Source organism: Ascaphus truei, chromosome 1, assembly GCF_040206685.1.
Source record: "Ascaphus truei isolate aAscTru1 chromosome 1, aAscTru1.hap1, whole genome shotgun sequence".
NCBI classification, from domain to species: Eukaryota; Metazoa; Chordata; class Amphibia; order Anura; family Ascaphidae; genus Ascaphus; species Ascaphus truei.
Window position 1 is genome coordinate 491,657,430 of NC_134483.1, and position 27,356 is coordinate 491,684,785.

Sequence of the window (27,356 nt, forward strand, 5' to 3'; positions counted from 1 at the left end):
ACGCGGACACCTCCCTGCGGTCTGCGGCAGCATGGACTTAGCCAAAGAGTGTCTGATGAATATTAAAGCGCCATTGTAAGATGTGTGTGTGAATCATTTACTGGTGAATGCAAATAAGGTCAACTCTAGCATTCAAAAACAGTGGTTAATCTGTAAATACTCAGTGCAGAATGTTGATAACCTCCTCCCCCCTGTGCCTTCCAAAAAAAATCATCACAATTTCACCAGAACCCATAAAGCACTAATTGTATTAACTGTGTATTGGCCAAGTCAGATATTTGCTTTAATACTGTGAATTAAACACAGTTTTACAGCAAACACAACTGGCACAGGTTCTCACATTTTCTAATTCTGATATATCCAATAAACCCTTTTAAAACAGCTGGATGAAAGAACTAAATTCCACATTAGCATTTCTAATGCAGTTTGTTTTATTTTGTTTCTCAAACATCATTTCTCAACAGATGTATAGAGGAGAACATTGCTGAGTTTTTGCTATTTTGGGATCAGTGGCTGACAATGTATTTAAAACCTAGTTCCTATCTAGAAAGACATATCAATTGAAGATGAGGTGTTTTCTTTAGTTTTGTGCTGTATATTACTTTTATTGTGTACTATTCAGATGACATAGAGAAATTATTTGAAGGCTACAATTCTCTTAGTACTGTATTTGCTAATATGATCATATGTAAATAAGTTATGTACACACTTCTGCCCCTTAGACCAACAACCAGTTGGTCAAGGATGGTCAAATATATCCAATCAAGGATGGACAATTCTTAATTTTGACAATATTAAGTGCCTCATTCACTTAACTATGCTAGATATTGTAGTTGTTTAAAACCACTAGAAATGCTAGTTGATGCCCAAGAAAAGCCATCATCTCCTGTAAGGTATATAGAACATGTAAATATTATAGTTATCATAAATACCTCAAAAATAGTACTTAAGGGTCACCCCATTCACTGGTGCTTTGCAACTAAAAATGTTCTGTTTTATTTTTGCCAAAATTGACTTGGTTTTGGATTGAAAACAACACATATGGAAAAAAAATCACGTTCTTGATTTGAAATTTGGCTTAACATTTTTCAAAAAATTATTTTGCAGCATTGTGCAGTTTTATGTGTGAAAATGTAAACCATTACATTAAAATACACACAAAGCAAATGTCAAAAATGAACAAAAAAACTGATCTGAGACTGAGTTTATTTGGGTTTTAGTTTGTATTGTGTTCCAATTGACTGTCAAATACACAAATCCTAAAATTTGGGATTTGTAACCTGCAAACATGCCAATCCTTAATAGTACCTATATGTGTTTGTGCTATAAAGGTTTGATTATTGCACCCATGTATTTTGTTTTTATATCACAATAATCTGTACCATACAAAGCATTAGTACCACATTAATAAAATTATACATTCCCTTTCCCTCAATACCTCATATCATTTTTGAGAACCTTGATACAGTGCTTCACATTATTTCGTCTTTACTATCATTTGCAGACTTATAATGTCTAATTATATTTTACTATTTTACTGTCTTGCATAAATATCAGTCCTTGTCTTTTCCTACTTGCAACTGTAACGTAATATGAAAGGAGAAACCCTGTGTATGCGTGTATGTGTATGCAGGAATGAATGAGCAAATGGGATTTAAAGAAAGAGGATGATTGATTAAAAGGAAATGTGTGAAAGGAATGAGGATGCATGGAACACCTCTTCACAGACATGACACAGATATTCATGCAGCACAATCATTTTATAAAACCTTGGTGTGAGCATTTGTTAATCCTATAAGGATAGGAACCACCAGGATATAGGAAGGCCAGGACGAGTGGGATACTTACCCCTGGCTAATGAGACCAGGAGGCAATGTTATGACAAGAAACCTATCGCTGCAGATTTTTGCCGCGCACAAAATGTTACTTTAAAATCATTACTTTGGAAAAGGTTGACTCAACTGAGTATGCCATTTCATACATCTCAATTCATTGCAAATAAAATGTTAAGTATTTCAGTTATCTTTCTCACTGTAAACTTTAAATTCCAATAGTAATACTCATTAATACGTTTTTTCTGTTTCTTCATACAAAAAAATCTGCTCAAATGTATTTTACATATTACAGTAGCCTAACATGTTATTTATAATTGAGTTAAGTTTACCAATTAATATTGTGTCATGGGATTGTAAAATGTTGTTGCCACACAGTTAAGTACATAAATTAATAAAGTCTCCATTCATGGATAAATTTAGATTCTGAACATTTCACAATTGATCAATAACAGATTTTATAAACAACTTGAATCATCTGGAGAATATTTTGGATGTACGCAAGCAAAACGTGTAAAACATTTACTGGAATAGTCACGGGGCTTGCCCTGTATGTAAATGTTCCTTGCTATTGCCTTGAGAAAAACAGAACAAAAACCTAAGATTAAGGAGCCTAAGTACTAAGATTGTATTTGTGTGTCAAACTTTCAATGCTAAAAAGTAATAGAAACCTTTAAAAAAGTAAACTTTTTTTATCATTATTTTTGATGTAGAAGGAGATCCAAACAGGAAAAAAAAAAGCGGAGCACAGCGTTCCAAGAAACTGGAGCTAAGCAAGTCCAATATGTAAAAAAATAACTTTTATTAGAAGGTTGCAACATAGAGGTATGCAGGTGTCTTGATAAAGGGTTTACGGCCCGAAACGCGTAGGTGCGTTTTTATTGTATCAGGGGTCTGTTACTGTATGATCCAATAAACTTTTTCATTTTTCTAATGTGAGTTTGCTCTGGATTTATTTGTGGCAGTGCTCTGCCCTGTTTCTAGTTTTGTAAACAGGAAGAGAAGACTGTTTTTGAGGTTTAAGGTTTAAAGACTGTGGACCCAAAGCTGTGGTTATTTTTCTGACGCACTGACACTGGATTCTCTGCTCCAGGATTTTCTGCTTTTGATGTTGGACAGTGGATTGTCCAGGTGCTGCTATTGATATATTCCTGAGCAGGAATGTAACAAAAGCATTTCAAATATATTTCACTCATATAATTTTAGCAGATATGCAGATGTGGTACGATTTAAGTTTCACTGTGCGGCACTTGTAGCGGGTGAAGCGGCCAAGCACAGTGTGAATTTCCCGGAACGATTAATACAGTGGTGTCCCTGCTTCTCAATGGAACCCCTGCAGCATTAATCATTCTGGGCCGCCACTAGTCTAGAAGAGCTGCACAGAGAGATCAGAGAGAAGCAATCCCTCTCTCTGTGTCTCTCGGTGCATCTCTAACAGCAGATCTCACTATTTTATTATTATTTTTTAGTACATAGGAGTGAAGCAGGGGGTTTCTGGAGCTGACACACATTAATTTCAGGTCCGGGACCCCCTGCTTCCTGAGATACAGGCCTCCGTATGGGGTGCCGATATCTTGGGGCTGTTTAAATATCCCGGTCACGTGGGTCGTGACGCAGAAGATTCAAACTTGCAGGAGATACTGGCCCCCCTTACGGAGGCCTGTATCTCAGGAAGCAGGGGGTCCCCGGATCTGAATATAATGCATTTCAGTTCTGCACACCACTTGTTTTATGTTCTAAAAATAATAATAAAATAATGAGATCTGCTGTAAGATCTGCACCGGGAGACACACAGAGAGAGACTGCTTATTTCTGATTTCTCTGCGCAGGTCTTAGACTAGTTGCAGGCCAAAACGCTGCAGGGGTTCCATTCAGAAGCAGGGGCTCTGCTGCTTTAATCCCTTCAGGGCAGTTGTCATTACTGGACTTTTGGGCATGGCGGCCATTGATAAGCAGTTTCCCATGCTTATCTCACTAGGGGGTGCCAGTAGCCAATGTAATAGCAGGGTTAATGTAATAGCAGAGTTTCAAAGCTCATGTGCCCTGTGGGCCAATAGAAAGATGTGACATCAGGTTCAGCTTACTATTGGCGCCACTTGATGTGGGAGCTTTAAACTTTGCTGAGATACCAGCACCCCCTTTGGAGTTGTGTATCTTGGGAATCCTAAAGCTGAAATTAATGAGGTTCAGCTCCGAAGATCCCCTGCTTCAAACCTATGTTAAAAAAAATTAATTAAAAAAAATGCATAAATTGTCCCTTTAATGCGTTGAGTGCTAGAATCCAGACCCTAAAAATGTTTGTGATAGACGCTCTATCTATTATCTAGCTAGAGAATCTATTTGCCAATTTTATTATCAAACAAATTGAGAAAGTTAGAAATCTACATGGTTGCTAATAGGCAGTTCAAGAAACTCCTGGGAGATCGTGACTCGCAAAGCTTTTACTTTTACTATTTGTACAATGTGTTATATTATTAAATGATTATTGCTAGCACAGATGGCTGTTACATTCTTGCTTTATTCTTGTTTTATCCAATGCCTTGATTTCCGTGTTAGGTTTGGGCTTACTTTATCCAGTTTTAATGTATTTGTTGAGACAGTGGTTATGTTTTAAACGTAATTGTTTCCAAAGGCATGTTAATGTAGTCACATCATCAAGAATATAGACAAGTTGATTTAACTTTTTTTTCATAAAACTTTATTAATTATTTGCTATAATATCTTTTTTTCCCCACAAATGTAGGTCCATCTCCCATGCTCTCTAACAGCCTTACTAATAGCTAGTCATGATATAGGGATAGGGAGAAGGAGTGGTGCAGTTAGTAAAGACACTGACTGGCACTGAGTTTGGTGCCTGGTTCAATTCCTGGTGTTGGCTCCTTGTGAACTTGGGCAAGTCACTTTATCTCCTTGGGCCTCAGGCACCAAACATATAGATTGTAAGCTCCACAGGGCAGGTACCTGTTAATGTTCAAAATTTTGAACTAGAAATGTCACAAACCACTTTAGCTTCGATAAATAACTCATCAAGCATTTTGGACACTTTTCGAACGAGTTGGCAAGTATAGCTTTTCCTGCACAGAATCTCTTCTAGTCGCCCAATAGACGTCACTCGGGTGACTAGAGGAGATTGTATTGTATTGTATGTCTTTATTTATATAGCGCCAAAGTGTACTCAGCGCTTCACAAAGAATACAGTACAGGGAATTTTAAAAATACAATAAGTGCGGGGCGTGGACAGGACGTGGAGCAGGGAAGCCGCAAGTTCGATCGGCTCCATCCTGAGGCCAAGGGTAACCGGGAAATACCCCTTTAAAACTCCCCCAAAATAAACACACGCAACGGCCTGGCAGTCCGGTCAGCCTATCCCCTCACCGCAAAGTGTTTATTGCTCTGGCGAACGCCCGGAGACCCGCTGCCACCGGTGCCTGATTCCCCTCCATCCCTGATTCCAAGATGGCCGCCGGAGCCACGCGGTACATCTGAAGTGCGGCGGATCGCTGAGCAGGCTGGGGCGGGCAGGGGAATCCCCCCCGTTGGTGAGCCCCTCCGGTGAGCCCCTCCGGCTACTGCAAAAGGAGGTATAGTGGAAATTGCGCCCTGCAGCTTTGTTGAGGAGTGTCGACCCCCCCTCCCTAAAATGGCCGCTGGGCCCGCGTATTAGCCCCAGAACACCCGAGGGAGAAATCTGACACCGGATCCCAGGTGAAGGGGCGCAGTGCAGCCCTGAGAGGGAACAAATCCTATGGGGAACGGGGGAAGCCCCAGATAAATTATTGCAGCATTGTGGGGGAAATCACCTAACCAGAGTAAGGACTCCAGACAGTGTACCAGCAGCTTACAGATCTGCTGGAGAGGCTGCAGGGTGAGGAGGGGTGGCCATCCCTCTCTGGCTATTGGAGCCTTGGCGCCACCTGGGAGAAGTGCAGAGCTGCCTCCATTGCACCCCCCTAGCTGAGATCTGTCCGCAGTCCCTGGGGGCCACCCAGAATCAGCCCCCCCCTTGTCCCCACCACTTCAAGAGCCAAATCGTCTGAGGAACCAGTTACCAGAGCATATCTGGAGGAGCTCTTTAGCGCAATGCACTCTAAACTGCACGCATCCCTGCAAGCGGACATCAAAGAGGCAGTCAGGGATATCAGGCAAGATATTGTAAGCCTGACAACAAGAGCAACGGAGACGGAGAATAAAATGGAGGAGTCCCTCACAAGGCAGTCTGCAGCAGAGGAAGAAATCATACGGTTAGGAGAGGAGATACTAACCCTCAAAGAAGGTCTAGAAGACCAAGAAAACAGAGACAGACGGCAGAACTTGCGCGTTCGTAATGTCCCTGAAACAATATCACCAGAAAATATCAGACCGTAACTAACCGAACTTTTCACTATGCTCTGCTGTGATTTGGATGAAAAGGATCTGGAAATAGACAGAGCCCACTGGGCCCTTGGGCCGAAATCGGATGACCCGAAACGCTGGCGCAATATCATCGTGAGGATGCATAGCTTCTCAGCCAAAGAGCGGATCATAGCGACCTGCAGAGAAAGGGAATCTATAACATTCCAAGATGAAACCCTGCTGATGTTCAACGACCTCTCGCGGCTAACCATCATCCGCCGCAAAGAACTTAAGCCCCTTACGACTCTAATGCGGGAGAAACCAATAAAATACCGCTGTGGGTTTCCGTTTAAATTGATTGCCAGCAAGGGGGGAAGATTTCTGACCATACGCCATCCAGAGGATATGGACCCGTTTGCCCGCGCGCTGGGCCTGACCCCCCCTCCATCATGGTCGACAGAACTGCCGAACCACGGCCACAGTGGAAACAGAGGAGGCCCAGAGCGAGCGTCGGCGAGAATAGCTGCCCACCAACAGAGTCAAAACAGATAGACACCTGAGGATCCTGCTGAGATTTAACCAGTGGAAAAAAATGGAGCTGCCCATACCTGCTTAGACACTCTGGTTCCCGCCGACCCGCGAGCTACAAGGATGCAACACGCACGTCTCTTCACAGCAGCAGCCGCCTAACCGGTCGCAGAGGAGGATACACGTTCCTGGTTCCTGCAACCACCCACACCAGCACGCTCGTTATTAGAAGCGGGAGCCCCGTTGGGCCCCCACCATTGGGTTTTGTTTTTGGGGAGGTGGGTGGAGGGCCGGCTGGCGCGAAAACTTCACCTGGAAGCCGGGTCTGAATTTGTGGACCATATCACCATCTCAGAGAGTGAGCAGAGCCGGACCGCCAGTCGCAGAAATGGACGTACAGCAGGGTTTGAGGGGTTGGCGGGAGGGGGTGGGGGTAAAGGGACCATTATTGCCTAGGCTTCACCGCCTGCGTTCTGCGATCTCCCCCCCCCCCACTCTAGACCCACTAAGGCTGAACCGGAGTAGACGCCTTAGACCCCCAAACAAGCAAGGGGGGGTCATCCCAACTGATACTCAAGGGCTCCTATTTAAAATATTTAGCTGACCCCCCCACCCCCCTCCTAACCTCCCCCCCTCCACCCTCTCCCCCCCTACCCCCCCTCACCCTACCCCCCCACCTCGAGGATAGAAAGATAGAATGCCACTATGTATACTGTACCCTGCTATGGGCATGAAAATGCAGCAGTGTCTCAAAGTCGCAAGTAGCTGCTCATTAACTTCGTGTGCACCATAAAACACGAAGATATACTGTGTTGACCGACTGCTAACAATGCGTGTATAAGTGCTTTTGTATTATTATAACCAAATATGTTGAAAGGTATTATGAAGAAATGTCTTAAAAGGTGAAAAGATATGTGAGTCCCGCTTCCCTGACCGTACACCCTAGAATGAGCCCTCCCAAGCCTTACCCCCTTCTTTCCCCCCCCTTCCCTTCCCTCCCCCTCTCCCCCCCTCCCCTCCCTTGGACCCGTCCCCCCCCGCCCCCAGAGGTTAAAACCAGGAGAATGCCACTATGGACCCACTAACTACTGCACCCTGCTATGGACACGAAAACGCAGCAGTGTCGCAAAGCTGCAGGTTGCTGATCATACTCCGTTCGCACCCACAAAACAGGACGATACATGGTGGAAACCAATTGTTAACATTGAATGTACAAATGCTCTGCTTCATCCTATCCCTCCCCCCACCCCTCTCCCCCCCTCCCATCTCCCACCCTCCTCCCCTCTCCCCCCCTCCTCCCCTCTCCCCCCCCTCCTCTTATCTCCTACCCCTCCGCCCCTCCTCTCCCCCCTCCTCCCTCCTCTCCACCCTCCTCTCCCCCTCCTCTCCCACCTCCTCTCTCCCCCTCCTCCCCTTTCCCCCCCTCCTCTCCTCTCCCCCCCTCCCTCCTGTCCCCCCTTCCCCTCTCTCCCCCCTTCCCTCCCCCCTACTCTCGCCCCCTCTCCCCCCCATCAGAGGTTAAAACCATAGAATGCCACTATGGATTCACTAACTACTGCATCCTGCCACAGATTTGAAAACGCAGCAGGGTCTTATAGCTGCAGGGTGCTGTACATATGTTGTTCATACCCACAAAACAGGCCGATATATGATGGAAACCAATTGTTAACACTGCATGTACAAATGTTTTTGCTCCATCTTATCCTGATATACCGAAAGGTATTAGGCACCCCTTCCCTCCCTCCCCCTCCCCCCCTTCTCCCCTCAGAAGAAAGAACTCATAGGCCAGTCGGCTAGGTACTGTACCTTCAACGGACAAGAATAGGTAACGTTAACTTATAAGGAAAGAGACACTGCATACCCGACATGCTCAGAGTAACAAACTATGCTGTCTTTAGGTGAAACCCACCTGATATTATTGTATGACTAAAAACAAGGGCACTATCTTGTTTATGCTATCTGAAATGCCCAAATGAGACATTGTCTTGGGCTCAACAAATGTATCTGAATCCCGTTCCCCCCCCTATCTCCCACTCAAGGATAAGACTCCTTAAATCTCACCCCTAGGCAGCCACTAACTCGGACATCGGACCGATAACTTGGTCGGACCATGCCCCAGTTACTTTGACACTTTCAATACCATTTACAAAAACGGTCACTTACAATTGGAAATTGAATGGCTTCCTATTAAATTATATCAAAGTACAGAAATAAATCAAAAAAGCACTCAAGGAGTATTTCAATATTAATAGTGGTTCGGTGTCATCCCAACAATTTTGTGGGAAGCCCATAAGGCCACAATTAGAGGTAAAATAATCTCAATTGCCTCCCACAAAAAGAAAGTTAAAATGGAGAGGATAAAAATATTAACAGACAAAATTCTCGATTTGGAAAAACAACATAAAGCAACCCCCTCAAAAAAAATATATAAACATCTGACTACTAATAGAACTGAGCTTAAACAAATTCAATTGGAAAATGTAGAAAAAGCCCTTAAATGGACTAACCAAAAATATTACGACAAACGCAACAAGGCCGATAAACTTCTGGCTAGCAAGTTAAGAGGAGTGCAAAAAAGATCCCAAATAACGGCGATCAAGAATACGTCTGGTGAGGTAATTTATAACGAAAGAAAAATAGCCGAAGAATTCACCAAATTCTACACCAAATTATATAATCTAAGGACACAGAGTAGCGATCCAGGGCCCAATAGATTAGAGGTAATCACAAACTACCTTGATGATTGCAACCTTCCCACACTAAAAGATGAAGAAAACTCCGCCCTTAACTCCAAAATCTCAAAAGCAGAACTGACAGCAGTGGTGAAAACACAGAAAACCTCCAAAGCCCCTGGCCCAGACGGGTTCACTAATGCCTATTATAAGAAGTTTTTACCCACACTGTCCACACACCTACTGAATATGTTTAACTCATTCATGGAGGAAACCCAATTCCCTCGTCAATGTCACTGGAAAACAGTGCTATTATACATAAGGAAAGGAAAGACCCTATGCAATGTGGGAGTTATAGACCAATTTCCCTCCTGAATAACGATCTTAAACTTTATAGCAAGATCCTGGCTAACAGGCTAAACCCAATATTACCTAGGTTAATAAATCTGGACCAAGTGGGGTTTGTCTCGGGGCGTCAAGCCTCGGACAATACCCGCAAAATAAGCAATATAATTGATCATGTACACCTCACAGACACCAAGGCAATGCTTCTGAGCTTAGATGCAGAGAAGGCATTTGATAGAATTTATTGGCTATTTCTCAATAACACAATGGAAAAATTTGGCTTTAACGAATCCTATTTAACAGGACTCCGCGCACTTTACCAAAATCCATCGGCCCTCGTAAGATTGCCCGGTGGGAACACCGAAAGATTCCAAATCAAAAATGGAACGAGACAGGGATATACAGTATACAAAAAAGACACAGCGCACAACGCTCAGAGTGCATTAAAAATTATATTCACATATACAAAAAATGGGTGAGTAATGTGTGTACATCAAATGCAGTAACTACAAGCAGTTTCGGGATATGTTACCCAACGCCTCTGGAGACCGGAATAGGTGTCCTCACAGGGGTAGAAACGCTGATATCTCTGGTGCAGGGTCCTAGTGGGGTAGATGCACAACCTCTGCTGGTCCTTGCTCCCCAGAGCACGAGTAGAACGGGAGCTGTTGGCCCATGCAGTGCTTTTGCAAAGCAAAACTGAGCATCAGCTGGGCGCTGGCACTCTCCTCCGTGTGAAACGCTTCCTGGTTGATGACGTCACCAAGGGGAGTTGCCGATTTCGGCGCCGTTCAAACTCAGACAGCTCGCGCAGTAGGGTGCTAGTAGAAAGGTAGAGCACTTGTCCAGAATGTCCTACGCGTTTCGAAACCAACAGGTTTCTTCATCAGGGACTAAAATCGAGTGGTTTCAGGTAAATCCTAAATACCCCGCGATCGTGCCTCATTGGCTGAGCCGTCTACTCTCTTATCCAATAGGAGAGCGGCAGGGGCGGAGTTAAAGTCCCGAAAGGCAAGCGTCACTGGTAGTCATAAACATGTGAAAAAAACCTCAGTAAACTTTATTAACAACAACAATGATTACCAAGACGCGATTGATGATACTAAAACAAAGAGAAAAGTGTTAAAACATGGCAAAAAGCACAATAACAGGTTGTATCAGTTGCCCTATAGACCTGGATGACTAATGGAGAAATATGTTATGTAAAAGAAGCTTGAAAATTGTTCAGAGCAGACTATATCTAAAAAGCAGCAACTAAAAATCTTAAAACTGATTTAAAATTATAATAAAAATATTTTATAAAAGGACATAGAACCGCAAATATATATAATTCCGTTTAAAATACTGGAAAAAGTTAAAAAGAGTTACTTATGATTAAAAGATCAGTACAGAGACCAGATATCTATATCTTCATTTAAACCCCCTGGATACAGGGTGTTTAATTTGTGTATCCAGAAGGTTTCCTGCCTAGATAGTTCCTTAACCCTATCCCCCCTCTCCTATTTTTTGGTATATGCTTAATGCCTTTAAATAGGAGGGTTGAGGGATCACTATTGTGACATAGTGCGTAATGTTTTGAAAGGCTATGTTTCATGAAACCTATTTTAATGTTGCGCAGGTGTTCTAAAATGCGTACTTTTAAAGCACGTTTAGTGCGCCCCACATAAAAAAGGCCACAAGGACACTCTATTAAATAAACTACATGGTCAGTATTACAAAGTATAAAATCATTAATATTAATTAATTCACCATTTGGACATTTAAAAGTTTTTTTGTCGGGATGCAAATGCTTGCAAACTGAGCACTTACCACACTTGAAATTCCTAATTGGTTTGGTACTTAACCAATGCCTCTCCCCACTAAGGTGTTCTTTTAGTTTAATATCACTTGGGGATAGAGTATTTTTTAAATTTCTGGCTTTCCTGTAAATAAATTTTGGGAATTTCGAGAGGTGGGTGCCCAGCAGCGAGTCATTTGGGAGGATTGGCCAATGTTTTTTTATAATTTTCTCAATCCGCCCAGTCATGGAATTAAAATTTGTGATAAAAGAGACATTGCACTTACTCTCATTTTGGGATTTTTGAGGGATTTTGCTTTTTTTGTCTTTAGTTAATAGCATGGTTTTTCTCTCTATTTTTCTTATTTTTTCCAAATCCCCATTTAGTTTCTCTAGATGGTATCCCCTCTCTAAAAATCTTGATGTTAATTTTTTGGCCTGGTCTTCAAAATCTATTGCTGTACTATAACATTCTTTTTTAATTATGGTGTGGAGCCTGGTAGCATGCAGGAAAAAACGTGATGAAAACTTTGATTCACTTTTCTGTGAGGAACACATTGTAGTTCCTAACGAAGGAAATATTAAGGGGTCCATTGAAAAGAATTTTAAAGTTTTAGAGCAATTACTCCTTACCGAAGGAAAAATCCACCTTGAAAAAAGAACTATTCAGAAATATGTGGAGTGTGATAGGGTCCCTAGGGGCCTACGTTTTCGTAAATCACCAACCTTCGGTAAGGAGAATGAGCATTTTTTAAAAGAGTGGAATAGGATCTTGGATGACTGCTCCATATCACTAATGAAGCTTATTATTTATGAGAGAACAAAAATGTTGAAATTAATGGATAAAGAGATTTCTGATGTAATAAAAGTACTTGAGCCCCTAGTAATCGAATATGACTGCTCGGAGCTCGAGCACGACCTCCGCATGAAACTTGAACATGCGGAGGAAGAAACTATGAAAAAGAAACATGAAAAAAATTTCAGAGACAAAGCCGACTATGACAATAACAGACAAAGGAACTGGGCTAAGGACCCAGAAAGAAGTAGGTCTGTAAAAACAAACCAGAAAGGAGGGGGGAAAAGAGAGTCCTCCCAATCCCAAACTAGAACTAATGAGCAGCATAGAAATTTTACATCTTTCCCTAACCAAAGAGGTTGGGAAAATTGGAATGAGAGGGGTAGGGATACACAAGGTTATGAGGATAGAAGGGGTTTCACCCCAAACAATGGGTACCCCCGTCAATATAGACAAGAGGGTCATTTCAGAAACCCCAATTATAAAGGTAAAAACTACATTCCAAATTTTAAATATGGGCAAAGAGAATATGGTAAATATGAGTCAAATTTTAACCAGAGAGTTTTTAAACCGAGTCCCAGACAGAGATCACCGGCCCAACCCTCACCCTCGGGTTTTTTGGACTCCGTCAAGAACAGACATATAGATCCCCTAAGAAAGGGGGAGAGTCTGGGTGGAGTACAAAAACCAGAGATAAAAGAAAGAAGGAAAAGGGTCCTGTCAGGCGAGGAACAAGAGGGGGGACCAGACTTAAAGAAAAGAGATTGCGAAACGTCTAAAGAACTACACCCTATAAGGGGATTTTTAATCTGTCTACTGTCATTCTGACAGATGATCAAAAAAAGGTTTTAGACAGAGGTCACTTTCTCCCGGTCTTGTGGCCCAAGTGGTTTTCAGCTATATTCAGACCTTCAGAAGTTTGTACGGAATCTTACTCTGAAGAGACATTTTATTAAATCTGATATAGAAACCTCCCCACAAATAGCAGAAGCTGAGATTAGTACTGCTGACCCTACTCAGACAGAGACCGGAGAAGATGAATTAACCTGCACACACACCCACTTTAGAGGGAAGTCGAAATTTTACCCAGCACACTCCAAAGGCCACCACATAGATATGTTTTTTAACATGGTCAACAAAGATTTTAACCTTTTAATTAATGATGCTAAAAATAGTGATTTTAGACATAATTTAAATAAAAATGAAGCACTAGCTCTTAAACTCCTCAAAGAAAACAAAAACCTGATTATTAGGCAAGCTGATAAGGGGGGAGGTGTTGTGTTACAAGATAGGAAGGATTACGAGGGGGAAGCCCTCAGACTCCTAAACGACATCACCTCCTATAAAAGGCTGATGAGAGACCCCACAGGGGAATTTTTAGTTCTTTTAAAAAAACTCCTAGATGAAGCCCTAACTAACAATGTCATAGAAAAAAGAGAATACGATTTTTGTACTGTAGTTGCCCAAAAATTGCTATTTTTTATCACCTCCCTAAAACACATAAAAGTATAACGAACCCTCCAGGTAGACCGATTATTTCGGGAATAGATAGTTTAACATCTAACCTATCCCAATATGTGGACTTTTTCCTCCAACCTTTTGTGGCAAAACTTCCTTCGTATCTGAGAGACTCAACATCAGTGTTGAATCTGATGGAAGGTTTTGTATGGAAAGACTCCTACAGGTGGCTAACCTGCGATGTGCAGGCCTTATATACTAACATCCCACACGCAGAAGGTCTACATGCAGTTCAATCTTTTTTATTGAAGGACGCCACCTTGCATCCTTTTAACAGTCAATTTGTTTTGCAATCAATTGACTATATCTTGAAACATAATTATTTTATGTTTCTTGATGATTTTTTCATACAGGTTTGCGGAACTGCGATGGGCACGAGATTTGCCCCCAGTTTCGCAAACCTGTATATGGGAAAATGGGAGGAGGACTATATCTATAATGACAGTATTAATCCCTTTAAAGCGAATATCGTCGTGTGGCGCCGGTTCATAGATGATATTCTATGCATCTGGGACGGCGACCAGTGCTCAATTGATCAATTTTCACAGTACATAAACAATAATGACAGGAATGTGACTTTTACACATGTACAGCATGAAACGGAAATACATTTCCTGGACCTCAATCTTATGGCATCATCTGAGGGGAATGTGGTAACAAAAACCCACTTTAAGGAGGTTGATTCAAACAACCTCCTTATGGCCACAAGTAACCACAAAAAAACGTGGATATCTAATATCCCCAGTGGCCAATACTACAGACTGAAGAAAAATTGTAGTACAGCAATAGATTTTGAAGACCAGGCCAAAAAATTAACATCAAGATTTTTAGAGAGGGGATACCATCTAGAGAAACTAAATGGGGATTTGGAAAAATAAGAAAAATAGAGAGAAAAACCATACTATTAACTAAAGACAAAAAAAGCAAAATCCCTCAAAAATCCCAAAATGAGAGTAAGTGCAATGTCTCTTTTATCACAAATTTTAATTCCATGACTGGGCGGATTGAGAAAATTATAAAAAAACATTGGCCAATCATCTCAAATGACTCGCTGCTGGGCACCCACCTCTCGAAATTCCCAAAATGTATTTACAGGAAAGCCAGAAATTTAAAAAATACTCTATCCCCAAGTGATATTAAACTAAAAGAACACCTTAGTGGGGAGAGGCATTGGTTAAGTACCAAACCAATTAGGAATTTCAAGTTTGGTAAGTGCTCAGTTTGCAAGCATTTGCATCCCGACAAAAAAACTTTTAAATGTCCAAATGGTGAATTAATTAATATTAATGATTTTATCCTTTGTAATACTGACCATGTAGTTTATTTAATAGAGTGTCCTTGTGGCCTTTTTTATGTGGGGCGCACTAAACGTGCTTTAAAAGTACGCATTTTAGAACACCTGCGCAACATTAAAATAGGTTTCATGAAACATAGCCTTTCAAAACATTACGCACTATGTCACAATAGTGATCCCTCAACCCTCCTATTTAAAGGCATTAAGCATATACCAAAAAATAGGAGAGGGGGGGATAGGGTTAAGGAACTATCTAGGCAGGAAACCTTCTGGATACACAAATTAAACACCCTGTATCCAGGGGGTTTAAATGAAGATATAGATATCTGGTCTCTGTACTGATCTTTTAATCATAAGTAACTCTTTTTAACTTTTTACAGTATTTTAAACGGAATTATATATATTTGCGGTTCTATGTCCTTTTATAAAATATTTTTATTATAATTTTAAATCAGTTTTAAGATTTTTAGTCTGCTGCTTTTTAGATATAGTCTGCTCTGAACAATTTTCAAGCTTCTTTTACATAACATATTTCTCCATTAGTCATCCAGGTCTATAGGGCAACTGATACAACCTGTTATTGTGCTTTTTGCCATGTTTTAACACTTTTCTCTTTGTTTTAGTATCATCAATCGCGTCTTGGTAATCATTGTTGTTGTTAATAAAGTTTATTGAGGTTTTTTTTCACATGTTTATGACTACCAGTGACCCTTGCCTTTCGGGACTTTAACTCCGCCCCTGCTGCTCTCCTATTGGATAAGAGAGTAGACGGCTCAGCCAATGAGGCACGATCGCGGGGTATTTAGGATTTACCTGAAACCACTCGATTTTAGTCCCTTATGAAGAAACCTGTTGGTTTCGAAACGCGTAGGACATTCTGGACAAGTGCTCTACCTTTCTACTAGCACCCTATTGCGCGAGCTGTCTGAGTTTGAACGGCGCCGAAATCGGCAACTCCCCTTGGTGACGTCATCAACCAGGAAGCGTTTCACACGGAGGAGAGTGCCAGCGCCCAGCTGATGCTCAGTTTTGCTTTGCAAAAGCACTGCATGGGCCAACAGCTCCCGTTCTACTCGTGCTCTGGGGAGCAAGGACCAGCAGAGGTTGTGCATCTACCCCACTAGGACCCTGCACCAGAGATATCAGCGTTTCTACCCCTGTGAGGACACCTATTCCGGTCTCCAGAGGCGTTGGGTAACATATCCCGAAACTGCTTGTTGTTACTGCATTTGATGTACGCACATTACTCACCCATTTTTTGTATATGTGAATATAATTTTTAATGCACTATGAGCGTTGTGCGCTGTGTCTTTTTTGTATTTATCTGTTAGCTCCAGGGGGTCCCTGAGCCCCCCCTCCATCGCAGCTGCAGACGCTCTGTTCAAGGTCACGTAATTTAATTTACCCTATTGTCACAATTAATCACGTCACGTTTATAATAGTTGCGCACTTTAATTCTCTTTTTTCACGAGAAAGGGATGCCCACTATCCCCCCTCCTCTTTGCACTCAATATCGAGCCTCTGGCATCAAAAATACGAAACAATATAAATATTCAAGGCATAGAAATAGGAAAAACAAATGACAAGATCTCGCTTTTTGCGGACGATATTATCTTGTCACTATCCAGACCCCAAACTTCCCTTCCTAACCTTCAAAGGGAACTAGAAGATTTCGGCAAAATATCTGGATACAAGATAAATAGTGATACGTCTGAAGCCCTTAACCTGAGTCTTTCAGAATCAGAAGTGAAATTGCTCAAATTGAACCTTAGTTATAGATGGAGTTCTTCATACATTAAATATTTGGGAGTTAATGTATCAAAGAACTACCAATCCTTATATCAGTATAATTACCCGGCTCTGTTTGGCAAAATTAAGGGAGACCTGGATAAATGGGAAGGTTACCAGATTTCTTGGATTGGAAGAATGCTTTCGATAAAGATGAACATACTCCCTAGATTATTATATTTTTTTCAAACTCTCCCGGTCCACGTTCCTAGTTCTGAACTAAAGAACATCCAAAACAGATTCTTCAATTTCATTTGGCAGGGCAAAAGACCCAGGATAGCCAGATCGGTACTGTTGGCATCTAGAGCGAGGGGAGGTATGGGTGTCCCAGACATCTCCAAATATTACCAGGCAGCTTAAACAAGCGGCCGTATGGAACGTTGACCCTGAACAATGATGCTGGCTCAAAATAGAGTAACACTATGCCAAAATCCCTTCTCTACAAGCGTGCCTATGGAGCCTGGATAGAGGAGATATGCATCTCAACAAATTCAAACTGGGAGCGATGAGCCATACCTGGGAGGTCTGGCTGAAAGCCAAGACTAAGTACAGACTTGCGTCCCCCAGCTCACAACTTACACCAATTTTTAATAACCCCGAATTCCCCCCCGGATGCGCTTCCAAATTATACGACCAATTTAAATCGAAGGGGATCAGGGTGATCGGAGACATCCTGAGCCTGGGGAAACTCTTGAGCTACCAAAATGTACGTACTAAATACGATATACCACAATGGGATACATTTAAATATTTCCAAATTAGACACTTTGCCCAGAAGATATCCCAGAATCCAGAATTTCCCCCTCTCACTAAATTCGAGAGACTATGTAGAGATAGCTCTCAACAAAAAGGGCTAATATCAAAGATTTATACAGAATTGGAAACATCAACGGACCCTCCGACTCATGACTACATAAAAAAATGGGCCGCGGACCTGAATATAGATATCAACAGAGAGGACTGGGAAGACATTTGGGAAGTAGCCTCAGGAACTTCCATATGCACCACAACCAAAGAAAACATTTACAAAATAATGTGCTACTGGTACCTCACTCCAGTGAGACAAAAACAAATCTACCCTCTGGCCTCTGATTTATGTTGGAGAGGCTGTGGAAAAAAGGGTGACATGGCCCACATCTGGTGGACATGTCCGGAAATTAAAAAGTATTGGGAAAGGGTCTAAATTTTATTAAAAGAGGTTACTAGCCTCGATCTACCTATTGATCCACTGACCTACCTACTGGCCAGGCCAATGGGAAAAATTGACCGTCCAGTGAGGAAATTGGTCTCCTTCATCCTCACAGCGGCGAGATGTGAGGTTGCGGCCTCCTGGAAAAAAGTGTCCACACCCTCCATGACTAAACTAAAAAACAGGATAAATTAAGTAATGCTTATGGAGAAACTAACCGCGCACCTTAAGCAAAAAACGATAGCTTTCTTTAAAATCTGGGAACCATGGATAATCATATAGAACGAGTCAAGGTCACCAAGGAAGATAAAGCAATACGGATAAGGAAGCGTTTGTCTGTGAGGACCTGCACAAACCAGAGATGTTTAGAAGGCAGGGTGACGTCATCCCAATGCGCTATGAGCGCTCCACTGATCAGCTGCAATCATTGAGTGGTGTCCCGTGATGCTGTTCCCCTCTGCAGTTCAGTCATGCTGCTGAAATCAGCTGTGTGATGCGCGTGCACCCGCCCCACTCACACAGAGTAAAATCCAGGCTCTCTGCAACGGGTCATCTGCGCATGCGCAGTAGACAGGATGACGACACTCTGCCTTCTTAACAGCTCTGGTTTGTGCAGGTCCTCACAGACACCCTTAGCACTTGAAAGGAGAAGGACTTCAGAAACTCTACTGCTGCAGCGAGTTTATTCGAGCATTTGCCCGTTCTCGGCCGCAGCAGTAACCTGGCGCCGAAGCAGCGGAGGAGCGCCCTCCGATTGGGGCGCTCTCCCTCCCGCTGCCTGGTCCGCCGGGTCCCCCGGAACCCCGTGCCGCCGCCCCCCACATCGCGGGACACCAGGGCTCCCTCCCTCGGGGAGCCCTGGACGCGCGTGCAGGGGGCGCAGGCACCCGATGACGCGTGACCGCGCATCGGTGATGCGCGGCACGCTGAGGGAGTGCGGCTAGCACGCCGGGGCATCCCCCGGCTTGCGGTGCTAGCCGTGCTCGGATAAAACGTGTCGGTAGTTTATACAGATTGTCTGTGGTTTGCATTTTCTGCATTTATATCTTTATCCTGCTCCCTCTGGGAATTTTCTATTGTGCCATATACAGTAGCAAAGTGTACTGGTTTCATTTTTTGTGTGGGGGCTGTTCAGTATGTATCTGGGGCTTGACATTTATTCTGTGGGTTTTGGGGACAGGGAAGTACCCCTCTGTTCTATTGGAGCGAGGGGGAACGGGTCTGATGAAGGGGTGTTCCCCGAAACGTTGCCCCCCTGCTGTTTCCCCTTAAGTGTACCCACCTGTGTGTTGACTTGTCCCCTTCATTTGTTTCCCTCCCCCCCCATCTTTTCCCATTATATTCTGATTGATTTATTTATTGTCCATTTTTTCACTTTATTGGTTATAGGGTTTGCGGTTCTGTTATTGGTTCTGTTGTGTTGTATATTAAATTATATTTCTTTTGGTATTATCCCGTTCTTGAATTACTGATTTCTATAGACAGTGAGTGCTGGACAGGTTTTGGATTTGTATGTATTTTCGTTAGAGGAATTGGGTCCTCTATAGTCCCTGGCACCCTGCATTGCTATTGCTTTTTTCTGTGAGTGCTGTTTTTCATCTTTTTGTTCAGTTATTGGAGGACAGGAAGAGTACAAATAATCACAGCTTTTAGAAAGTAAAGTTCTCACAGTTGTAAAGTTGTTGTTCAGAGTTCAGATCTTCCTCAAATCTTCACCTCGCATTTTCCCCCAAAAATCTGTTATGCGGAGTAAAATCCACAAACAGATTTGATTTGTTTTAATTCACTCGGATTAATTAAAAAAGCCATTGGATTCAAGACTTGTGTAATGAGTGCTCGCCACAAACAAGACGAGACCACGAGGCCGAGGTGGGGGTTGGTAAACACCGACCCGGAGACCACATCCGGTGTGCAGGTTCGTAGTCATGTAGCCAGGTCAGTGTAGGAGAAGTTGGGTAGTAGGTATACTCGCCATGGTCAGGTGTTGGAGATAGGAGGGTAGATAGGAGGGTAGTAGAGGTCACTTAGCCAAGCTCGAGGACAGGATATAGTAGAATAGTAGATAAATCCATGGTCCAGGCTCAGGTGAGACTGCAAGGCAGAACAGACAGGGGAATGCACGGCAGGATAAGAAATAATAGAGTGCTTGCGACCAGCACATCACAAGAAAAAAATTATTATGCTCAGCCATATTGCAGAGGCAAAGACTGGGCATATAAAGGGTGAATCAGACAATCGGTTAACTGATGGCTGAAAGGGAAACCAGAGTGGTGATTAGTTGGTGTGCATAGTGCAAGCAGCAGGAGCTGATAAGGAAGCCTGCAGCAAGTCATAATCAAACTCTGGAACAGAATTTACGCACCTCCATCCTCACCCCGTGGATGAATTTGTAGAATCCAATCTGCCAACGGATTGCTGAATCCACGGATTGGATTCTTCAAATCTGTCCGTGGGTTGTGGAATCCGCGGAGTGTATTTGCAATAATACAAATTCCACAAAACGCAAATCGCCCTTTTTGAGATTGATCTGCTAAAATCTGCGGACCAAAGGAGCCAGCCTACCATCTGCGAATCCAAATTCGCCCCCAAAACTTTGCCCATCTCCACTGGCAAAAGTTCTACACATCTCTAAATGCTATCTACATCTACTGGATTAATTTTGTGTAAAGAGAATGGGAAACTGCACTTTTGATACATCTCATTATATAGTTCTCCTCACTCCCCAAAATGCTTATGGTTATGGTGCAAGGTGCAACAGTAGCAACCTAGAGCAAAATATGAAGCAAAGCATCTTACATTGCTATATATTGATGCAGTCACACAGTGTTAAAATTAAAAACTTTGCACCAATTTTGGACACTTGATACATACGCCCTTATTCTAATATTAAACGTTAATAAAATAGTGCATAACTACTACTTTCTCAGGTATTATACTGTATAAATAAAAGTAAGAAAGCAAAATGCCAAAAACCATTGAGTAAAACTAATCTTGTCATACTGATCACATATGTAGTAGGCTAGTCCTTTGATGTCTTTGGACTTAAAAAGAGAGAGAGAAAAATGTACTAGAGTCCAAAGCGCTATATATAGACTTGAACATACCTTTACACAATTTGTGCAGAAATACCTGTACATCTTTGAGATACTGCACATGGGAAATATACTAATATGATATGCAAATGACTATAATACGCATAGTTCCCAGGTATCTCAGGTGTGCCCTAACCTGTTCCCTAATATATCTAAATACTTACTGTAGTAGTAGAATTTTGTGGCAACTCAAGTTGAGCGAAACTTTGGGTTTAATTTGGATCGGCCGGTTCCTTTGCTTCCTCGGAATTCAGCGGATCAATCTGGAAAAGGGCAATTTGCGTTTTGCGTATTATTTATTATTATTACCAATACACTCCCTGGATTCCGCACCCCATGGATGGATTTGTAGAATCCAATCCATGGATTCAGCAATCCGGATTGCTGAATCCGCGGAATGAATTCTACAAATTTGTGCGTTGGTTATATCCAATGACGGTTTTTGATGAATTCATGCGGATTTATTACTTAAGATACTAACATAAGAGAACTACAGTTTAAGATGGTGAATTGAGCATTTTTTACTCCATAACAACGAAACAAATTCCAACTAAATCTCTTAACTGCATGAAGAATGTAGATATATAGATGATAATATCTCTCACTGTTTATGGTATTATTGTAAAGTTAAAACATTCTGGAATAAAATGCAAAGATATTTAAACAATATGTTGCAGCTTAAACATACTAGTGATTGTACTAGAGGCAATGTTGTTGGGATATCAAGAAGAATGTCAGACACAATTAGCTAATTTACCATTGATGGTAGGGAATTATGATACTTGCAGCTTGTAAATTAAATTTGACAAATTGGTTTAAACCATTCCCTCCATCAGTTGAACATTGGTCTCCTTGCTTTATTCAATAATGAGCAATTAGAGATATGCTTCATTGTTTGACATGGCACATACAGTAGAACAGATACATGTTTGCATAAGTGGAAACCCTACCATAATGCTCTTTCATCTGAGTTTTTTAATAGAAGTTATGACCCATATCAAGTACTCAGAGGTGGTTTCTATTGAGTAATTGAGGAGATTTTGGGATAAATACAAATGATTATAATAATGATTGTTGGTTAAAGGTAAACAATTGTTCTGCCTTGTCCTTTTCTGTTTTTCTTCTCTTCTTTCTTCTTTTTTACTAGGGTGGAAGAATTGCTTCTCCCTCAACTATAATGTTAGTCATATGGTTATAATAGCACTATAAAATGTAAAAAAAAAATAAAGTTAAATCTCTGTGACCCAATGGGATTGCACTATGAGGTTTATATTATAGATGGGTAATTATATGTAGTAACCACTGTATTATACTGTATGAGTTGACAAGATCAAGGACATTTATTGTTTACTAACAAGACTCACACAATAAGCCTACATGATGATGCTGGTCTTATATGTATATTTATAATTATATGTCTGAAATTTATTCCCAGTCTATAAATAATTATATATAATGGTAAGTATCACGTATGCCCCCTGCTAGCACGTGACCTGCATACGGGACAAGGGTTAATACTGACGCTCGCAAGCGCACCCACTCTTCACCCCCGCAAGGGTCCGTCAAATGGAAAATAACCCCTCTTACAGGATCAAAGATCAATACACAACCCGCAAGCTGCCCCACTCTTCACCCCCTCAAGGGTCCCTCAAATTAGTTGTATCTCTCCTCAAGCCGTCCCAATATGCCACCGCAACGAACAGCACACAAGTGAGCACATGACTTTAGATATGCAACCAGGGTTAATACACAAGGCAACTCTAGCAACCCCCCTTTCTTCTCTGCAAGGAAACAGCGAGTAACCCCTACTCAATTGCACATCATATCTATCCAATGCCACCACCTGAGGTTATGCATATATGATAACAGATCTTAGACTAAAATATCTGGCAGGGCCCCAGGTCCCTGTTTATTATAGGAAAAACTATGTACTTTAACACAAAATCAGTTGTAGTAACATGTGCCCGAATTCGTAAGTTATTCTCTCCAGAGAGCACATTAGTTCGTTCAGAGCCCAAAGCATTACTTTTTTTAATATATATACAAATACAGTGCTTAGATTACAGAAAAGGTATTACAAAATAAACATACAGTTATTACAATATAAGTCAGAACAGCTTCTTAAAATAAAATGATAAACATAAAAGAAAATCTATACTTCACTACATGACATAGATTTTCCCCAGAGAGGTTGCTGGTAAGAAACATTGAAATATCCTGTATCTGGTGTCAAAATACTCCTCTGTAGATATCTATCCCCCACCACACTTGCTCAGCCTTAAATACAGTTATTTTTCATTGAACACAACCTAAACCCAGCCCCTGTCGTAAATCAGTGGTGAGGTTGACAGTCTTCCCCAGAGTAAAACTCCTCCCACCCCTGAACGTTTAAAAACTGCTTTTCATATCTAAATGTACTCATAACTTCAGTTCTGTCATACTTACTGGCAAGCAAGCCATATTAATACATTCTGGCACGCATGACGCTCCCAATGAGACTAAATATTACTGTGTAATACTAAAATTAAGAGAGATATTAATATCTGTCTCTTAGTATCTGCTAGACGTCATGTGTCTGTAATCATTATTTGCTACTCGGTTCCACGGACACACACATGTAACTTTTAGCATGTTCAGCCGAGGACATCTCATGATATTCTTATATTTAATAAGGCCACTCATTCTGATACCTTCTGTAGCCATACCCCTGGCCCCCATAAAACCCCTTGCCAAGAAATGCTTTGAAGCTGGGGCTCCTGTGTAGAGAACGTTTGTCATACTGCACCGACACACTTTATTCGAGCAAATACCCAGTATGTACCTGGCAGATACCTGGAATGCGCCGCTCCTCACCTCTGACAAGCCCCGTTGCGTTTGCCTTCCCAGCCTGGGTTCATGCCTGGCTGATGGGCGGCTGATCTGTTAAATGATAATGATTAGGATTTAATAGGCTGCAATGCTTCGCGTGTCTACCAGATGGCATAAATTCATGAATTGTAATGCAGTATATATATATATATATACTGTGCAGTATTGCAGCCAGCGGGAATAAAATGCTTCAATCCCTGCCTGGAAAATACCTCAATGCACTCGGGCAGAAAACAGTCACAAACCTCAATACACCCGGGTATACCCGTTTCGTGGGACTAGCCGAGCTCGAATAAAGTGTGTCGCCAGTGTAGGTGCTAAATTTCACACCCAATGCTCAAGACATGGGCCTAGCTGTCTCTACCAGCAATCAAGCCTTTAAAGCCCAGATATTTCTGAAAAGACACCACACATATTTGTATTTTTTCTAAAACTGTAGCTCATTAACCCCTTAAGCCCCAGAGGGATTAACAATACCCAATATCTCATGACATTATCATGACAGTAAGGAAAAAAGCAAGCACTCCAATGTTGCAACACCCTGAGGAAGGGCCCGTTTGTGGGTCCGAAACGTTGGTGATTTGTGTCATTTTTTCTACAATATATGTTTATTTTTTACAAACCTGAGTGCTGTCTGCTGATTCTCGTGCAAACGGTATACTGTATATATAAATGCTCACATCATGTTGCAGTATCTTTTAGTCCCAGAATAATGCCGGAAACATTGTATTTCTCTACACGGGGCTTATTTACATGGTTAAATTATACACCAACAGGCCTACCGTCTCTTTAAGTCAAAACATATCATAAAAATAACACATATTTCCTTTACGGAAAACTAACTAAACATACTCTAGCCCTTTCTAACAGGATCGCCAGCTAAGCTGGTTATCCACCAAAAACATGCCCTGTCATATGCTCCCCATATGAATAGTCTTAGGTACATTAATATATCACTTTGCTCTTGGTCTGTTACTGTTGGGGCTCTAGGTAATTCCCTCTAGACCCTGCAAGAGTTCAGAGAATCCCTCTTCTCTGTAGTTGCAATATATGGATAGGACATCCCTGCATCAGGGCAGTCTCACATCCTTCCTTCTTCCTGGGATTAAGACCCAGTCAGTCCCAGCAGACTATGTGCCCACTGTCCAGTGGATCTAGGGGACTGTGCCAGTTTCCTTAGCTGGGGAAATAGTTCTCTCTCTCCCCCTTTTCTCTGAGGAAAGCAGTCTCTCACTGAGCAAGCCATTTCCTGACTTATAACTCCCTTTGTAATCAGGAGTTCAGCCTGCTCAGTTAGTTTGCAGCTGCTGCTAGCTTCTCTAGGGGAGATTAACTCCTTGTAGACTGGAAAGAACGCTAGCTGCACCACTCCAGCCTATACAGTTATTGTATCACATATTCCCCTCCCCAGTGTAACGTTGTCCTTTGAAGCGGCCCGTGCACCATTCCCATGCACCAGCCTCTTTCTTGGAGAAGTCGACATCCATCCTTTTTCTTCCTTGCCATCCAATTGTAGACTTTTCTCTTCGGAGAAATTACCAGGCCATATGGGCCTGCAGACTGGTACTTCGCTACCTCCTTTTCTTTCACTTGTTTGATTTTAGCGTTGAAGTTAAGCTATTGACGTGTCGCTTCTTGCAAAAGTTTCTGAGCATCCTGCAGTCTGTTAGCTCGCTCTACCAGGACTCTATCCCCCTCTGTGACCTTGATCTGCATTTCCTGAAGATTCATCTCCATCTTCTTCCTCTTGTGCTCAGAGACTCCCTCACCCTGTAGAAGAGCCTTGACTTCGTTGGTCAGCTCATTGCGCTCATTCCCCAGTGACTGTTCGGTCTTCTCTAGTGAAGACAGTAACTCCGCTTTAGCGGTGATAGCTTCTGGACCTTTGTCCATCAGCATACCTTCAGTGTTTGTAACCTTTTTCTTCAACTTCATCTAAGAAACCTACGGCTGGGCAGCAGTAGAGTCCCACGTGTCATCCAGCTCAGTCTTCAGAGCCTCAAGCTCATCACCAAGGTCACGCTTTTGCTTTTCTGCCTTCTTGCGGCCACCACGCTCAGACTCCAGGTCCTTCCTCATGTCTTTAAGCTGTCCTTCTGCACTTCTATTTCCACACAGTGCAGTTGTTAGTTCAGCTTTTTTGGCATTGTGTCCGGATTCCACATCTCTCAGCTGATTCAGAGCAAGACTTAAATCTGTTTCCTTTTTTTAATTTCTGGCCGGCAGCAAGTTTAATGACTCAGCGAGAAACTTCTGTCTCTTGAGTATATCTTGTAATTCTGCTCTTAGGGCCTCCATTTCTTCAAGGTGTTCACTCTGAGCTTGCCTCCATGCATCCTCCATCATACCCCAGAGCTCTACAGATTTCGTTGCTAGGATCACCGCTGCCTCGATTTTCCATGCCTCTTTCTCCTTGGCGTACTGACTCTTGGGGATGGAGCAGCCTCTCTGCTTCTCCATCGCTTGCTCCAGTTTCTGAACCTTCTCCCACTCCTTCTCATACAGTCACCTGGCATCTAATCTCCGCCTCCAGCGATGCTCTGGTGAAGTTCAGCATGGCCTTCAGCTTCTCATGGTACTCTGCGGGGACATTCTGTGTACTCAGACGTTCTTGTAGCTCCTGTACTTTGTGAAAAGCCTGGAAACTTTCTTCCTGTGTTGAGTGTGCAAACCGCTTGCTGAGTGACTACTAGCTCTGTGATAAAGTTTTGAACGTTTTTCTCGGACATCTCATAATACTCTTTCCAGTCAGCACTCGTCTGGTCCAACTCGCTCAGTATTCCGTTCATGGCAGTAACTGTAGCCTTTGTCATCGCAAGGCTAGTCATCATCCCCGTGATGATTGTGTCAAGCTCTTTGGGCTGTAGCTCATCTCTGGCTTTTCTGACCACACAGGGTAAAATTGTTCTGAAACTTCTGCTGCAAATGGAGACTGTCCTTTTCGCAGTGCCCCATAGGAGTCCTTCTCATCATCATCATTGTCATTATCATCCTCAACGTCATCATATGATCTGAAGTGACAGTGTTTGGTGTGGTCAGGCTCTTGACACCATAAACATATATTGTGCGATTTTTTGGGGGGGCCACGCAGGGACACTTATTCCTAAAAGAACATTGTTTTGTGTGACCAGGCACATTACATAGAAAACACATGATGTCTTCCATTTTTTTTTCACTTTCAGGTGTATTCTTCACCTTGACCGCTGGAGGCACTATTGCATCTACACATCACACATTCTGTGCATCCTATGTATCCTGTAAGCACAACTTGTCATACACAGTGGGACAGACTTCACTCGCAGAATTTGTTATTTCACTTCGGTTG